Consider the following 16,866-nt stretch of genomic DNA (forward strand, 5'->3'; position numbering starts at 1 on the left):
CTCTGCTGTTCCTGCCTCCATCCCAGCCTGGCAGCGTGGCAGGCAGGTCTCTGCCCTTGTGAGGAGCAGTAAAAGCTGCAGGTTCTGCTTGTGTCAGGACTGCTGTGAAAGCCACCCCTGCTGCCCTGCCAGCATCCTCCTCCTCCTCCTCCTCCTGTGCTGACTCATGAGGTTACCACGAGGAGCTGCTCCTCCGTTTTTGGGAGGCTCCTGGCCCTGAGAGCAGTGCTGGAGCCACTCTCGGAGAGCACTGGCATCCTGGTGCTCTGCACAAGCACTGGAGGAGCTTTTGTTTCCTCCTGTGAGCTGAAGCTTTGTGAGAGTGATTTGTGTCCAGAAAAGCGTGCTGAGGGGAGAAGTGTCCAGTGGAGGAGTCGAGGAGCTGCTGAGGAAATGTGGCATCCTTCTCTGGCAGCCTGGTCACGCTCCTCTCAGGAGGGAAGCCTGTCCTGGGTGCAGGTTCCACTCCTGCACAAAGCTGTGCCCTTGCCAGGACAGGAGCACTTGGAGGGGGGAAGGCAGTTGCCAATTCTCTCCTTTGTCTGCAGGACTGAGAGTTTATTTCTGAGCTCAAACCCCTTCCCTGCTGGAGCCCAGCCACCCGTCTGTACCTCTCAAGTCCTCTGCCAGTATCAAGGCAATTTTCCCTTTCCCTGGGCCTGAGATGTGGGAACTTGAAAGAACATGCGTCACGCTTTTAAGAACTCATTTTGGCAGTCACACCTTTTCTCCTGCATAAGGTAAGACAATTATGAAAACCAGTTCCTAGCACACTGCCCTCTTCTCTCCCACACGCTTCCTATGCAGAGCTAATGCTCTTGATCCTATGCCAAAGTTGCATTTGACTGGAGAAGGAAATATAATGATTTATTTAGTAGAGTTTATTGAAATTAAAAACCTAACCCAAAGCACAGCCTTTCTTGGCTTACAAAGCAGCGCTGAAAGGAACAAAACTCATTCAATGCTCGCACAAAACACGCTGAAGCACTGATCCTGCCTTTGCACATGTTTTCATTCGGAACTATTGCAGGCCTGTCTGCCCTTCAGACAGAAAACTATTTGAAGCAGCTGCCAGATGTTTTGTCTGCCTCTTGTTTTACAGTTTGCTCTTCCCAGCGGGTGCTGGGGCTGCCCTGTGCATTCTGTTCCTGTGGCACCCCGGTGCTGCTTTCCCACCCCACGCCCTGGCACGGGCAGGTGCAAATTTGGGGATTTCACTGCCAGGTGCCACCTGTGCTGAGTGCTCTGCTGGGACCAGCACAGAGCAGCACGTTCCTCTGCTCACGCTGCTGGGTGAAAGCTGAGGTGATTTACAGTTAAGGTGATTTACGGTCTCCTGTAATAAAAGCACTCAGGGCCTGAGCTGAGCCCTCGGTGAGCAGCCACAGTCCAGGGCAGCCTCTTGGGCTGGAACTTAGCTGAGTTATAAATCTTATTCCCCCGCATCAGAGGGATGATAAATTCTCAAATACAATGAAGTGGGGCAAAGACCTTTGTGTTTTTCCTGAACTGTGACAAATTTGACTCCAGCAGAAGAGAGATACCTGCTGAACAGGGAAGACCTTGGGATTTCCTCAGTGTTTGCCTGGCCTTGAGACACTGTTTGTGTAAAATCTGTTAACTGGGAGCAGTCCCATTTGCCATCCTGTTTAGAGGCACCTCTCTGTGCTTCTGCCCCACTCACACTCTGGAAAACCCCATCCTGTACTCATGGGGCATCCCGGGCCAGGGTCCTCATGAAAGGGGGTTAATTCTTCACTTTGCTCACTCTCACATCCTTTAATAATCAGAGGACTCCTGCCCACACTTTAGGGGCAGCCAGCACTGCTCCTGGCTCCGAGATCAGCTGTGGCTGTTCTGCAGGCAGCAGCTCGTGGCCCAGGGGAGCTCTGCTGTGCCAGGGTGTCCGTGGGACGTGGGCCAAGGCACAGGAGCCACTTCTGGGTACCCTGTAGGGAGCACCTGGTTTGTCCTGAGGAGTCCTGCAAGGCCTGTTCTTACCAGAGCCTGTCTTGTTCCCTCTCAGAATCTCTTACGAAGCCATTATTTAGGAGCAGCTAACAAAATTTCAGTCTAAAGCCTGCACAAGCAAACAGGATCTCCAACTTATTTTTTTAAAAGACACATGGGCAGGCAAAAAAAAAAAAACTGCCTAAACTGGAATCTGGTAGGACACAGGTGTTGATTTTTTTTGCCTTTTATGAAAAAATACTGAAGGTTCCCCACAATGGAAATGGGTCTGAACTTTTTGTTCTCTCACTTTTCTCAAAACAGGACCTTTGAGAGTGCAGAACTTTCTGGTAGGCTCAGGTGAAGTGCCATCCACCAAAGCAGTAACTTCATTTCCTGCCACAGCCTGGATGTTTTCTTTGGGAGAGAACCACCTAATATTGATAAGGTCTGTTTCTACTTAATTCGAGGTCCAGCAGAGAGACTTGAGGAGTACCAGCTGTTACTCCTACATACCATCTGTATTTTTCAAACTGTCTAGACACCTGGGTGGGTTGCACACGTTACCAGCATAGGTAGTTAATCATGTCAAACGTTCTCTTTCTCTACAGGTTTGTTTTGTTTAAGGAGCTATCTGGAAACCCAGGGGAGCACAAGGAATCAACAGACAAGCGAGGAAATTTGATCGCTGCGGCTGACACTTGGCCATTTTTCATTCTGACCTGGTACAGGGAGTGCAGAGATTTCAGGAGTTATTGGCTGCGGTGTTGGGTGACACCACTGACACAGCAAACCCTGCCAGCAGTGAGCTGTGGGGTGTTCACGTGTGCTCTTTGTGAAATGGTGCTAAACGAAAGCTGACTGAAACTCTGCTGCACGATAGGAAGTTACAGCAGTGAAAGTTAGATCTACAGAATGCCAGAAATGAAATTTACAACTGAAGGATGGCCACTCAAGGTCCTTATGGTGCATCCTGCTTGGATAAGCACGAATGTTTTCAATTAATGCTCTCACAGATGCCAGCTGCCGTTCCAAAGTGCTGTGCTGTGTGACAGGATCCTTTTTGTTAGAAAGAAGGTGATTCTTCATATTCAATCTGACTGGTTTATTTGCCTTAAAAAACGAGGGAAATGCAAATGGAGTTGAAAAGGGTGAGGGACAGCACAGGAACCCCCCTGAGAAGCTGCATCCTACAGCTCAGACACTGCTGGGCTGGGCTGGCAGATCATGGATCTGGAATGGGGATCCTGGAGGATTCCTAACATTTACAGCAGGCACTTGGGGCACACATGCTTCAGGTCTGTCTTTCCTTGTGCTTGTGTTTGCTAACTGTGTTTTGAACTCCACAATCAAGACTAAACATGGCCTTCACTAGGATAAACTTGTTTTCCTCTCTCAGGTTGCCTGGCACTGGCACTGATCACAAGAACTTTTCAGTAAGCACAAGGGGTGTATCTTTCTCTACAAACAGCAAAGGCAAATAAAATAATATTATGGTCAAACGGGTGGGGTGTTTGCAACCTAAACAAGCCTGAGAATCCCAAGACAAGCTGTGATTCATTTCCCAGTAAGTTTAGCTTGCAGTTTAGAAGAACTGAGCACCAGCATTAAACACTATCTCCCCAGATGGGTGTTAGACAGTGTTTTCAGGAGGGGATGGGCACTGGGAGAGCAGATCTAACTCTGGAAGAAGCCAGGATGCAAAAAGATTGTTGGTCAGGAAAAGCCTTTGACATGAATCCTTTACCAGATGCCTTTGGCAAAGGTTCAGAATCACAGCTGGGGAGGGGAGGGTTTGGCCTTGGGGCTGGTGGAGTGCCCTGAGCTGTTGGATAAAGGTCTGTGGGTGCAGGCTGGGGCTGAGCCAGGGCAGGCAGCACCCAGGGTGATCTTCTGTGGGTGCTTTCCCAGTGGTCAGTGGCCCCAAAAGGTGCTGGGCGTTGTGTGAGGGAAGCAGCACGCTGCAGGCTGCCCTGATCCTGAATCCTCTCCGATATCTCCCTTGCCAAATTCTCTTGGAGAGAGGCTGAGTAATCAAGCCAGGCTGCATGTAAAAACACACTTGTGTACGTCCAGGCGTGCAGGGTATTGCCAAAGTGGACAGACTGTCCTGCCTGGGCCTGCCAGAAAAGTTGTGTTTTGTCCAGCGGAAAAGAAAACATCCTTTTCTCTTTGCGCTTTGGAATTTGTCTCTTCAGACTCTGATCTCATCAGCAGAGTCTCTCTCTCTGTGACCAGTTTGGCCACCTTGAGGCAGGCCCGTGGCCCAGTCAGAGGAGTCTGGTCCCCACAGAAAGTGGCCCTGTGGAAAGGGGACAGGGGCTCCAAGGAGGCTGAGCATGATTTGGAATTCAGCCTTTTGTGCTGGGTGCTGCTTGCACTACAAAAGGCCTCTGAGCAAAGCACACAGAGAAGGAATAGCTCACACCTAGCATGCTTACTGGCTGTTTTAGAGCTTTGCACCAGGCTGTGTGTGAGCTCTGTACCATGGCTGGAAACGAGAACTCTGCTCCAGGTGTGCCACCAACGTGCAGCTTTATTTCCAGGCTGTTCCATATAGCTGGAAAGGCTGTTTTTTTTAAGAGAAGCACCTAAATACGGTGACATTTTTGCTGTCTCTTGCTTTAAGCCCTCATCCTTATGTAGCATTGACCTTTTGTTTCACTCTTTACTGTTTGCATTAGATTAAAATGGCAGATTTCCTTGGAATAAATGTTAAAATGGGACTGTCAGCTGTAACTGGTGGTTTCATTGAGTATGACCCATTCATTTAGGGTCTGCCAGGATGGCTACGTGAGAAAACCCCACATCAGGCACTGGTGGAGTAAAATTGAAAGTCTTGAGCATTCAGAGTCTGTCTGCAGGAAAGCAGAGCAGCTCACAGTTCCAAGGACATCCTTGCAAGGAGCAGCTGCCCCTCTCCAGTCCCACCTTCCAATCAGTTATGTTTGGAAACTCCTTTGCTCTGGGTGGTGGATGGGAATATGCTTAAAGCATCAAACAAAGGTGGGAGGAGGAGCAAAAGGAAACACTCTCCTGAAGCCAAATTATTTTGGAGGGGGAGGGTGTTACTGGGAAGGGGAAGTTGTTTTGTTTTGTTTAGTTTTCTGAGAAAACATCCCTGCAGCCAAGACAAACAAAGATGCCTGCTCTAGAGCTTGTTACCTTTGGTCTCCCGGGGCCCCATGTCAATTCCCAGGTTATTTTTATGGACTGTTTAATGCAGGGCTTTATTTCCCCTGTAGGTAAATGGTATTTTAGATTCCAGGACAGCTTCAGATGCTGATACCAGCTGTCTAGACAAAGAGTGGCCCACGAACATGATCGTAATAAAAACAGTCTTGGGCCTTTGGGTTTTTTTCCTTCCTTCTCTTTTCATGTTCCTTTTAAACACTGGAAGAACCATGCTCATACAATCATATCAAATATGGATATTATTTTAAAAGAAGGAAAATTATAGAGTTTGATGGATCCTGACCAAAAAAAGAAACCAAAACTTTCACTTGGTGGGAAATGTCAACATTTCAATATTTTTCCAATACTGTCATTTTTAAGAAATCCCCAAATTCCTGCTCCCAAGCAGCCCTTCTGGCCAGCAGCATTAGACCCAAAGCCAAAACCCAGCAGAAAGGGTCTCTTTGAACAGTGTACACACACCGTGTTTATAAAGGCTGCACTTTGTTTTCACTTGCCTCTTCCAGAGGATGTTCAGCTTCCTCAGCATTTCACTTCCATGGCTTCTCCCAAGGCTGGGGTGTTCCAGCTGGCTGTGAGCCAAGGCTACCATAAATCAGCCCTGGCAAGAAGTTCCCTTCTCAGCGTTGCTTCCCCTCAGCAGCATTTTGGGGAGCAGAATGTTTTCATTTTCTGAGCACCACTGGGCTCTGCAGGGCCCCTTCGCTGGTGCTGAGGTCTGCAGGGATTTGTTAAACAGCCATTCTGTGCAAAAGGTTTCTGTGCTCCATGTGCACCTGTGGAGCCAGGCTGCTGGCATGCAAGGGCAGCGTGGACACCACAGAAAACTCTGCTTCAGCATCATTTACTGGGCTACAGTCTGTGTTAGGTTACAAAATCCAGGACAAGAGCTCTGCTCAGAACTGAAATGTCCTACAGAGAAGCCCTGGAATAAGTGTGAGACCACCCAGACTTTTTTCACTGAGGCAAGGAAAAGATTTGGAGTTTTTTTCTGACATACAAAGGCCTGGGTGTTGGTTTTTTCATTCTTCTAGAAAAACGTCTGTCCCTTTTAGCCTTTCCAGAAGGTGACAGCAGGTAGTGGGGAAGTGTGGAGGTCAGAAAGCAGCACGTGTCTGGGCTGGTAGGGTTTCTAATCCTGCTGTGTGTCACTGCAGGGCAGCTCTGACTGCTGAACCCACAGGGCAGATCGAGGTAGGCCAGGAGGAAACACCCAAGTCACAAATTCCAGGTGTCCTACCAGGGACGTGGTGCTTCTGCCAAAACCAGAGTCGGTCCCAGGGCTGCCTGGCTCTCCTGGGGTTCCTCCTCCAGACACCAGCTCAGAGCTGCTGCTTCCTCTAGGAAGGTGAGGGAGACTCCTCAGGAAGCTGGAGCCATTTCAGCTGCCTCACAAATGTCCCCATTTTGCCGGGGCAGAGGAGTGGCCGGGGAGGGGGAAGGAGCAGATGGATTTTCCAGGTAAGACCTGGTGAAAGAGGGACAACAGTCTCCCTCAGAACAATGGGTTTGTTTTGAGCTGCTTGTCAGGAACTGACCTCTTTCCCCTCTCATCCTCTGAGCATGGGATCCTCGGGATTCTTGTTTTCTTCCTGCTCTCCCTCGCTGAGAGAACATTTCCCTCTGGTGCAGTGACGCACGCGGTGTCCACCAGGGCTCGGGGACACCAGAGCCCCCAGCCCAGCTCCTTGCTGCTCTCCCTGGCTGCTGAAGGACGCTGAGGGTGGCTTCAGGTGCAGGGGTCAGGTTAGAGCACCCCTCTCCTGAGGCTGCTGCCTCCTCTTGCCCACAGCCCCAGGCTCCTGGCAGTGCCAGGGGGGCTGTGTTTAATTCCCTGGGCACGGCGTGGGGCTCACACCAGGAGCTCAGCTGGCACCTGGGCTGCAAGGACAGGAGCTGCAGCCCCTGCCTGGGGTGTGGTGGAGGAAAATGCAAGTGCAGCCTGGCGGGGAGGATGCAGCTGCATCCTCCAGGGTGTCCAGGCTGACCCACCCTCCCTGTCAGGGACCCGGGCTGCCTTCTCCGGGAGCCAGGCCACGACACACCCGCCAGGAACGAGCACTGCCCACAGCCTCTGCCAGCAAAACGCAACCCAAACCTCAGCTCCAGCTGTCCCCTCCTCAGAGCCCCTCTGAGCGACCTCAGCCAGAGCAACCAAGTGTGGGGAGATGGGGAAAAAGCCAAGGACAGGCCCGGGGTGGGAGTCGGGCTCTGCTCCCAGGGAGCAAGGGAGAGCACAAGGGGAACAGCCTCAGGCTGCACCAGGTGATGTTTAGGTCGTATATTAGGAAAAAAAACCTTCACCAAAAGGGCTTTCAAGCCCTGGCATAGCTGCCCAGGGAAGCAGTGCAGCCTCCATCCCTGGAGGGATTCAAAAGCCACGTGGATGTGGCACCTGGGGACACGGGGCAGCACTGGAGCTGGCAGTGCTGGGGGCATGGCCTGACTCGATGCTCCCAGAGGTCTTCTCCAACACAGACGGCTCTGTGGCTCTGTGTGAGGGCAGGCAAGGCTTTGCCCATGGTCTGTGCAAGCAGGCAGAGGCCAGGTGAAGCACCCAGCTGCTCCCAGGGAAGCGATACGCGGAATAAATCCATAGACCCCACACCTGGGGTAGTTATGAAGTGGGTCTGTGTGTCAGCGCCTGGCACAAGTGAGATAGCTCTCCAAAACTTGTGCCCCGAGCCTCAGTCTGACCCACACTTTTATTCCCAAAGCTGTTCCATATGCAATACATTGCACAACTTTTTCATGCATATTCAACCCCTGGCCCCGCCTGTCCTCGCTTCTCATGCTAAGTAAGTCCACGCCCTTCTGGGCACGCCTGGTTTGCTGTGGTGGTCGTACGGGGGCCTCTTGGTGGTCCTGAGGCTGAAGATCGTGGTCTTCCTCATGATTGAACTTTTGAACTTTTCCTCTCTGCGCGTGCGCTTTTGGTCCTTTGGTGCTTATCTGAGTACGTCTGTCAGTCTTGATAGGCTTGGAGAGAGAGGAGCTTCTTTATCTGGGTTCTTTGCATCCCTTAGTATTGTTCTTTATGCAAGAAGCTTCAGAAATTTGCATTTTCCTATGCCCTTTGTACCAGGCAGAGGTTTCTTAAGCAAAAGGTTAAAATTCAATACACACCTCTACAAGCTAAATTATAAATGCTTAATCCATTTTGTTAACTTAACTCACCAGGAGCTCCTCCCTGGGCTGGCAGTGCCCGGCTGAGCACTGCCCAGCGCTGCCCGCAGCAGTGCCCGGCCAGCGGGGAGGCACGAGGGGCAGCCACGCACCATTCTGCACGGCAGCACCTGCTGGCCACCCCTCAGCCAGTCCCAGCATTGCTGGGACCTTTCTCACCCCCGGTGAGCTGCAGGCCCTGGCAGGGTCAGCAGGGGGATGTGCAGATGAACCTGCACAGGGGATTTGGAGCAGCGGGGATTGTGCATTCCCACCCAAAGGAAACTCTCTGGTGAAGTTCCTCAGGTAAGCTGGGAGTGTCTCTGTCACAAGGAGACACCAGCAGTTCGTGCAGCTGCACCACTGCGTGTTTCATCCCGGGGTACAACTGAAAGACAACATAAAGATATAAAAAGGATGAAAATAAAAGAGAAACATCAGTGTCTGTAACAGCAAAGATTGGCTTCCCGTTCCCTGGGCAGAAAAACAGCCCTACAAGTGCCAAGAGCAGCTGAGGGCTCCTTGTGCTTCTCAGGTGAGCAGCTCTCACCACGGAGGCAGGAGAGCGGGGTGAGCCTGAGTGGGCACCACGGAGAGGAAGTGATTGAGCCTTCAAATGTGCTCAGGGAGTTAGAGCTGCCAGCAAAGCCTCTGTGTGGAAACTCTGCCTGCAAAACAGTCAGAAAGGTACTTTTCAACTTTTATGGTAACTAAAATCACAAAAAGGGGGCAGAGAAAGGAAAGGGGCTATTCATTTTTTTTTCTACTTTACTATTTTTGATGATTTTAAAACTTGGTTCTAATTAGGTGATGCAAATTCTTCAGATGAACTCTGGGTCTGAGGGGGAATATAAGGTTTTATAGAGCCCGGCGTGAGGCTGTGTGTTTTGTACCTTGTCTCCTAGCAGCAAAAACCACATGGATGTGAGAGGCTGTTTTATGATCCGCCAGGGCTGTTGTTGGACAGGCTACAGTGAGCTGAGTTATTCCAACCACGTTGAGTTGCTGTTCCCTCCCTCTCTTTTTCTCTCTTTTTTCCCCCTCTTTCCCTTTTTTTTTTTTTTCCCTCTCTTTTCAGTTTTTTTTTTCTTTTTGTCAGTTTTTCTTTCCCCTCCTCACAGGCAAGTGTGAGAGGGAAGGATGCTTTCACCACCCTTGTGCCAGAACTCTCTCGCTGGACTTGGCATCAGCAGCACTTCTCATCCCGAGCCCTTTTCCCTTGCTGGCTGGGATTCCACCAGGCGTTTCTAAAGAGGCAGTGAACTATGCTGGTTACTCTTTCAATTGCTCATCTCTTTGGTGTTTTCAAGAAAAAAAAAAAAAAAAAAAAGGAAGCCAACCCAAAAAACACCAACCCTGTGCTCCTGCTGCGCAGCAACTTCCGTCAGGGTTTGGAGCTGGGGCTCGGCGTGCCCCTGCCATCCCCAGCTCACAGCTGGGCAGCTCTGAGCTGTGGGCAGGCTCAAAATCCACCTGGGCACACGCAGAGTCTCAATTCCACCCTGGCCTGGGTTGACTTCTTGCTGCTTTGACCTCCCCAGGCTGATCCTGCTGCTGCCTCCCTCGGCTCCCTCGCGTTCTGACTGCAGCTCTGCCTGTCGGTCTGGGGGCTTTGCGAGCTCTGATGGCAGAAATAACACCCTCCCCTCTTCCCAGGGTTACCCCACAGCAGGCCAGTCCTGGAAAGATCCAGTCACTGCATTGCATGACTTTATTTAAAAGGGAAGAGCAGCCCTGCTGTAACATAGCTGTGCTTTTCACCCCTGGGCACTGCACGTGTTTCCCTGAGGCTGTTACTGCTGCCCTCTCTGTATCTCAAGCAGAAAAAAAGAGCTTTCTACTTACAGGGAAAGAACTAATATGCTTTATTAAGCTTGTCAATATTTTAGATAATTTGTTTATGGCCTGCTTCTAGTTCCACTTTACTGCAGACTTGCCCAGCCTCTCCGAGCTGCTCTGGATTAGTCGCTGTGCTCTGATCTCAGGAGTCCTGTGAGCAGTTGGTAGCCATGTGTGTACATGCTGGCCCATCTTACACACTCCACTCACTCAGCAGTGGCCAAAATATGCCATGCAGCTGGTCTGCTTCGCTCTCTGCTCTGCCTGCTTACAATTTCTTTTCTGTAGTGGAGACAATTTCCTTTTTTTGGTTTTGTTTTGTTAATATGCAGCCAGTTACAGAGGAGCAATGTGCAGAAACGTGATCTAATATAATGGTATTTACTAAATATACACATTTCATGCCTGACTCTATACATCCTCCTAGTTTCTGGAGCATTCCCTAGCACAGGACATCATGCCAATAGGAAGCTCCCCAGCTTTTAAAGAAATACCTTCTCATTGCTCCACACCACAACAAAGCATTTGTGTTTTCTCTCACTTGAACGTGGTTCTTTCATTCTCCTGCGTCACAAAAGGGAGTCAGAAGGTTTGTGTGCAGTAAAACAAGACACAAAAGAGATCCCTGGGCAGGGTGTGGGGAATGATTTCATTTTCTCTTCTGCCAAAACTATTTCATTTGGGTGGGAAGGGGAATATCACTTCTGTGTCAAAGCTGTTGGCCACCTATAAAGGCAGAGCCCAAAAGGCACCTTTCTTTCTGTTATATAAATGTCTTTAAGTCCTCCTGGTGCCCCAGGGCTGAAGGGAGCAATGCTTTTTGACATATTTCTTTTAAAACCAGCCCAAAGCACACTCTCACCAATGCCATGCTTACCTACCTCCCGTTTTGAGGGGAGAACACCTTTTCTGAGCACCAGGCACGGCAGCCCAGCAGAACCGCAGCCTCCCTGGGGCTTTGCAGGCTCTGCTGCCCGGTGCTGCTGCAGATGAGCGGGCACCGAGCCGGGGGGAGTTTCCACTGGAGTTTCAGTCTCACATCCGAGCTCCAGACAGAGCAAGCAGAGCCACGGGCGAGGGCAGGCAGCAGGGAACATCTGGCCTTTGACTTCCTCTAGCAGATCTGCCTGAGGCTGTTCTCTTTTCCCCTCCCTCTCTCTCTCAGTGCTCAGGGCAGACAGGATCTGAAACCACACACCTCGGGGTGCCACAGACAGGCAGACAGACAGACAGACACCAGGGCCAGCCCCACCCTGCTGCCTTCAGGAGAGCAGGGCTCAGGAAGGGGGGGCTGCCTTCTGGCGTGACCTTGTTGGGGTCACCCTTGTCCTTCCCCCAGCTGCAGGAGTTAATTTCTGTTGATTAGGAGTTAATTTCTGTGCGATTTCCATCTCTCCCTGCTCCCCAGGCTGAGCACACTCCAGCACACAAAACTGTTCCATTCACAAGATGCATCTCAGGCAATGAGGAATTTGCTGGGCAGGATGTCACCTAGCCAAATAAGTCTCTTTGTCTGCTTTTTTTTTGTTTGTTTTTTTCTTCCTGGCTGATGGAGCTGTGGTTTGTTTACTTATTGGTATACTTTTTTTTCCCCCTTTTATTCTAAGGAAAAGTGTTTGAAGTACGGGATCCTTTAGAGGGAATGAAGTGCAGTAAACACATTAAGGAACGGGATGAGCTGATGCTGAATTAGGCAAGCCCTCCAGAAGTGATATTTAACACCTTCTTAGCAGTGTTCAGGAGCTGAGCCCTAACTTGTGTGTCTCATTGCCTGTACGGAGCAGGGAAACTGAGGCACGGCAAGGAATTGACTCACTGAATGGCAGCAAAAGGCCAGGGCAGAGCTGGGAACTGAGCCACAGCCTCTTGAATTCCAGTGCAGAGCTCTCTTCACCACGACACGGTGCTCCTGGGTTTGGGTGTTGCCCGGTTTCTGCCTTACTCTGTCTGCACAGGAAGCAGTTCACTTAAGACGTGAATGAACGTGAATAGTGCTCAGAGTTGGTTTTGTGTTTTTTTTTTTTTTTTACCCTGTTTTCTTTTTAAAGGACAGTGTCCCAAAATAAATGTTCCCTTGAGTCAGTTCAGTCTCCCGTAGGAGAGTTCAGTTCAATCTCCAGTAGGAGTTTCCACAGAGTAAAGACCTTTACCATTAGTAGTGGACAAATGGGTGACTCAAAAATTTTAAAAATATAGCCCATGATCATATAACTTGCTATATTAGGAACTTGTGTAATTGAGTCTTCTGCTCAGTAACTTCTGAGAACAGCTAGTATAGATACTTCAGGGAAAAACAACCCTGCCCTCCCTTTCACCTGCCCTGGGTCTCTACAAAAGACAATTGTGTAACATTAATTTCTCTGTAATCTCAGCTGTCTCTTTGGGAACAGCACTGTTACCCTTCCAGCCTTTTCACTGCTACCTAAAAATGGCCTAGCCTCAATTTTGTCTCCCAGGTGAGATTCCCATGGGCTGTGGCAGAGGGCCACTGGACACAGCACCGCCTGTCCTCGGTGGATTCACTCCTGCCTCTGCCAGGTCTTTTCCCCAGACTGGGGCAGTTTGTCCTGAGCAGCTCAGTGCTGTGACTTTCCATCCCTTATTCACTTCTGTCTACTCTGACTCACTGCTGTGCCCTGACTGTAGCTTCTTTATTGCTGAAATGACACTAATTGCTGTCACAAGGGCAGCTCTGGTCAGGCTCTGCCAGAATGCACTTCCCAAACCGTGGTGTCGGGACTGGAGAGGATCCCAGTGAACAACGTCCCCACTAAAGTGAGTGTCTGTATCCCACTGTCTCCTTGCCATGCTGGAGAAGGGGCAGGGAGTGGGAACTGGAGCGGGAAGCAGTTTGGAGAGAGAGGAGTTAATACCTCAGACACCTCTAGGAAGGGAGGAGAGTGTGAGACAGACAAAGGGTGGGAAATGCAGTTTCCTGCTGGAAGAACTCTGGCTGACACATTTGCTGTGAGTAACAGAGACCTGGTGTCTGACAGCTATTTAGAAGTGCTCAGCAATGACCCCCTTGCCACGGGCAGTGTGTGCACACCACAGCGGCAGAAGCCAGCTCAGAACTCGGGGGTTTGCAACACAGGTCAGCAAATTGCCCAGAGCCCCTTCTCCGTGAGGGAAGCCATGGTCCAGCAGAATGCAGAGATTTTCCTCAAAATCAGAGGAAGGACCCTTGTGCTGCCCACGGACTGTGCAGGACTCCTCAGCTTGGCTCTCAGTGCTGCCCACCCGACCTGCCCAGCTCTCAGTGCTGCCCACTCGACCTGCCCAGCTCTCAGTGCTGCCCACCCGACCTGCCCAGCTCTCAGTGCTGCCCACTGCTTCCTCTCTGCCAGTCCAAGTGCCTGGGCTGGTGGAATTCCTCCCAGCTCAGATGGGCATGGGCACAGGGAGAGGCTGTGCTGACAAACCCCAGCCTGACTCCACCAGGAGGTTTCCAAGATCTGTGGGTCCCTGGACTGTGCTGTCTGCCCCCGTCCCTCCAAGGCCTGGCTTCACCCTACAGGAAGGGCAGCAGGCACCTGAAAGCACAGCCTGGCCTCCCTAAAGACCTGCTGGGGAGAAGGGACACGTTCCCAGTGCCTGCACTGCAGGACTCCACTCCCTGACCTTTCTGTGACTTCTAGGATGAGCTAATATTTGGGCAGTAACTTTCTGCTGGGATAATCCATCTCTGAGTGACAGTGACACCTCTGTGTTCAGGGCTGAGGTTTGTAGGTCAGATGTTTGCCCAGCGCGTGGGATTCCCAGGAGAAAGGAGAGTGTTTCTGCAAGCTATTATTAAAGCCAATTATGTCTGTAAAAATTTCTTTCCGGGTGGAAGGTTGAGGTGTTTCATGACATGTAAGTCACACAGAGGACACAGATGGGTGTTCATTGCCACACGAGCCCAAGCTCACTGCTCCCCTCCTGCTGCCCCACCGTGACCTGCAGAACCGGTTCTCCCCTCCCAGAGGCAGTAACCCAAAACCCTGTGTAGCAAGACAAGAGAGGAGAGGGAAGGGCAGTGTGTCCAGGCTCTTGGGGCGACACTCCTTGCCCCGAAGGGCTGAAGGAAGACCTGACATGGAAACTTCCTTCACCCTGTTATCAGTGACTCCATCCCACCCCTCTGCCTGCCCTCCCTGCCAGGCTGTCTCAGGGGTGTCCTTCTTTCAGAGCCTTGGGACATCAGTGGCCACCAGAAGCCTCAGGCACGCTGATGGCACACCAGAGAGCTGTCTGGTGAGAAGTACAGGCACCCAAAGCCCTGACCTGATTCCTGTGCCAAGGCCAAGATGGAAATAAAATCATCTTGTGAGCCTTCTCTATGGATGGGGTTTCCACGAGGAAGCCAGAGCTGGCTGAAAGCTCCAGCTCCCAGGCAAAAAAAAAAAAAAAAGTGCTTCCATCCCATTTCAGTCCAAGAGATCAAGGAGATCAGTTTTACCCATAAACAGGCCAATATTCTAGAACAAATCATTCTGTAATTCGTGTGTTTTCTCAACCAGATCTTTATCTGCATTGTCAGCTCAGGACAATGTCACCCAAAGCTTGCCAAACAGTGAACTGCACCTATGTCACATAAAATTGGTGTAATGGCAAGGAGATGCAGAGATTGACTACTCAGTACTGCCTCACTCCCTCGGGCCTGGGCAGCTGCAGGCTCACTGCACTCATGTTCTCCTGCATTCAAGGGGCAGTAGAGATCCTGATTTGTGTCAATTAGTCAGTTCTTACACTTGTGGGAGAGCTGCTGCCACTCAGTCGTGTCAGGCTGTCAGCAGAGCTTCATTGTGAGATTTACCTGCTGAATATGGAAGGTTCTGCTGTTGTGATAGAAAGGAGATTTGCCCAGGTCTCAGGTAATGGCTGAGCCATTAAGCTGCTCCTCACTCATTTTAATTCCTTGTGGCAATAGGTAAAATCGAATTTATTCTGGAATACTGAAAATTGGCAGTGAGATGTGGCCAGTGGAGCTCAGGGGCTGGGTTAGCTCTCACCTGCTCCTGTGTCCCCTTCTCAAACCCCCCAGTCCCACTGCTAGTGCAGCTCTCCCTGTGCCCAGCAAGCTGTGACTGCTGCCCTGGGGGCTGTGGTACCTGCATGCAGCACTCTGATGTATAAATAACTTTGTGCTCATGGTCGTTGAATGTTGTTTATACCCCACTGGCTGCCACGCCGTGTGCCAAGGTTATAAATACCCTGCTGCGTCTAGACTGGGTCTAAACTTGGCATTGGGCACCCAGATTCATGAGAGGGGTGGTTTCATCTCTCAGCACAAAGGAGGTGCCCCAAAGCGTTTGATCAGGGCTCCAGAGGGGGCTTGGCAAGAGACTTCTCTGCTCCCGCCATGCCAGAGCAGCACTGGCCCCAGTTTCTGAAGCAAATCTCTTCCTCCCGTGCTCCCAGGCTGCTGGGCACCCAGCCCAGAGGAAATGCCTGACCTTATCCCTTCCTGATGGGCTTCAATGCCCCATTGAGCACAGGGGTCCCAAACATCACAGGCCCTGACAGCTCCGAGCTGAGCCCGGGCCGGGGCTCCGACTGGCACTGAGGCACCCGTGGGGTGCTGGTGGCTGCAGGCTGGGCTGGCAAGGAAGGACAAACCTGCATTTTCTGCCCGCTAAAGCCACGCTGGTGCAGCTGCAGCAGGAACCTCTGCAGGCAAACACAGTCCCGAGCAAAGCTGGTGCATTTCCCCAAGCAGCATGGGGCTGGCAATTTGTACTTTGATGAAGGACTCTGAACCACTTTGGGCCAGCTTGTCTGCAGCTCTGTAAGGGGGCCTGTGTGAGCTCCTTCCCACTCCTGGGTTTTGCTTGGAGGCTGGGAGCACTCTTGACGTGTTGTGGGGCTGTCCCATGATGGATAAATGACAGAAGAGGGGATCACACCTCACACCAGAGCACTGCCTAGAAACACTTCTTGTGTCAGCACTGGTGAAACCTCTCTAGACCATAAGCTCAGTCAGGACCACGCTGAAGCCCCCTTGCCTCTTGGGCTGCCTTAGGGCTTTACAGCATTGCTCCTCCCTGACAGAGCCCACAGCATCCCCTGAAGGACCAGGGAAAAGGGGCCAGAATTGCTGTGGCTTGCCTGTGAGTGTGGAACATCTCAGTGTGGCTCCAAACTGCAGGGAGCACAGAGCTGCCAGCCAGGCCCCCAGGAGCCCCTGATGATTTTTGGGATGCAGCTTACAGGCCTTGGGCAGGTAAACCTGTGGTCATGGCACAAGCAGCAGCACTGCCAGGACTGTGTTTTGCCCTGGGAGATGAGCACAGGTGATATGAAGGCTGTAGGAGGGACAGAGGATCTGAAGACAGATCCTCTTCACACAGACAATATTCCTTGTGACTCCAGGGAGCTGCTTGAGTTAGGCTTGCTGAGTGCCTGCCAGAGCCTCCACTGCAGCTCCTTTAGCCCCTGCAGGGCTCTGTGAGCCCAGTTCTTGTGCCAAGGCTCGTGTGTGGCTCAGGAGCAGTGTCCTGCAGGGCAGTGTGTGGCTGTGGCACTCCCAAGTGGGTCACTGCCCCAGAGGTGCCTTTGCCTCGGGGCTTTGCACAGGGGGGGATGCTCTGGGTCTGTGTCAGGCACTGTGTCACAGCTGGATGAGCTGCCTGCCCAGGAATCTGGTTCTCCTCGGAGCTCTCCAGTGTTCGGGGTGTCCTGGGGAGGCTGCAAAGCTCATTTCCTCAGCGCCTGGCACCAGCTCTGCTTCCCAGC

Source organism: Vidua macroura, chromosome 23 (genome assembly GCF_024509145.1).
Source record: "Vidua macroura isolate BioBank_ID:100142 chromosome 23, ASM2450914v1, whole genome shotgun sequence".
NCBI lineage: Eukaryota > Metazoa > Chordata > Aves > Passeriformes > Viduidae > Vidua > Vidua macroura.